The following is a 1,452-nucleotide window of genomic DNA, read 5'->3' as shown; positions in this document are numbered from 1 at the left end:
AAGAAAAAACACTGAATTCTTTGATACTCCAGATATTCTGAACACTACAACTACCTGGATCACTTTAAGAATCCAAGTAGAAGAAACATTTGTAGTCTATCTGAACATAAAGCATTTCTCTTTGTAAACTTTTGCTTATAAAGATTATTGAAGGAGGACCACATTAATTAAACACAGAGAGAGTGCTTAATTAAACACAATTAATTAAAAATTAATTCTTTAATTAAGAATTTGTGTAAATAAGTTTACTTTTAAAGTCACCACAAATTCTTTGGTGGTCAACATATGCAAATGAGAATGAAATTAAAAATTTTTTCTTTTTAAAATTTATCGTAACCATTTCCAAGATCAGATCTAGAAAGGTAAATAACTAATTCTGGGGACACATACATGGTCTTATTAAAATGAAGGTTTAGCCTGTCCTGACAGAATAGGATCTTAAAGGGCAAAAGAGATGCAATTCATTGCCTTGTATGTGTGAGGTATGGTCCCCTGAGTCCCCCAGAGAAACTATTTCCAAAGGACCATTTCCAGGAAATACACTCTCTTGGTGTAGGCACTATCTTGATATGTAGGCAATATCATCCATTGCCAGTAGCTACTACACAACTGTAGCACTGTCATGCACTGTCATCCTGTTGTTCATCGATTTGTTCAAGTGAACACCAGTAACATCTCCATTGTGAGACTTCTTGTTACTGTTTTCGGCATATTGAATATGCCATGGGGAGCTTGCCAGGCTCTGCCATGTGGGTGGGATACTCTCAGTAGCTTGCTGGGCTGTCTGAGAGGGACAGAGGAATCAAACCCGGCTGCGTGCAAGGCAAATGCCCTACCCGCTGTGCTATCACTCCAGCCCACTGTAATGCAACCAAATTGCCAGGGCCAAATATCTAACCCTCAGACACACATTGCTAGACTTCGTGGGGTGGGTGGGCAGATAGGCAGGCGGGAGGGAAGGAGGGAGAGAGGGAGGAAAGAAGGGAAGAAGGAGGGTGGGTGGGCAGGCGGTCAGGCAGGCAACCACACAAAGGAGATATAAAATCTATTCTGGGCATGCACTAAAAAAATTAAGAACAACTGGCAGGGAAGTAAAGGGTCAAAGAATAGAGTCAGACATCTAGTACAGTGTAAAGGTTTTTGTCTTCCATGTGACCAACCCAGGTTCAAGTCCCAGCACTCTATGTGGTTCCCGAAGTCTGCTAGGAGTGATCCCTGTGTATCTCTGGATGTAGTCCAAAAACAAAAACAAAAAAATAGGAAAGAATAAAAGTTTACTTGAGGTATTTAATACTTGTCATTAACTAAAGTTATAAGCATGCTACATGAGAAAGGCTAAACTGAACTGGAATTAAAAATGACCAGTGTGGGGCTGGAGCGATAGCACAGTGGGTAGGGCATTTGACTTGCATGCGACGGACCCGGGTTCAACTCCCAGCATCCCATATGGTC

At 41.3% G+C, this 1,452-nt stretch overlaps 1 non-coding gene across 1 annotated transcript; it reads right to left on the bottom strand.

Moving 5' to 3' along the window:
- Positions 1–325: 325 nt before the first annotated feature.
- Positions 326–467, bottom strand: LOC129403938 (small nucleolar RNA SNORA72). The gene has a single exon (XR_008629571.1). It is a non-coding gene; the product is annotated as a small nucleolar RNA SNORA72 (small nucleolar RNA).
- Between the last annotated feature and the right edge of the window lie 985 nt (positions 468–1,452).

Source organism: Sorex araneus, chromosome 3 (assembly GCF_027595985.1).
Source record: "Sorex araneus isolate mSorAra2 chromosome 3, mSorAra2.pri, whole genome shotgun sequence".
In the NCBI taxonomy this organism is placed as follows: domain Eukaryota; kingdom Metazoa; phylum Chordata; class Mammalia; order Eulipotyphla; family Soricidae; genus Sorex; species Sorex araneus.
This window is presented reverse-complemented; position numbering and strand designations above follow the sequence as displayed.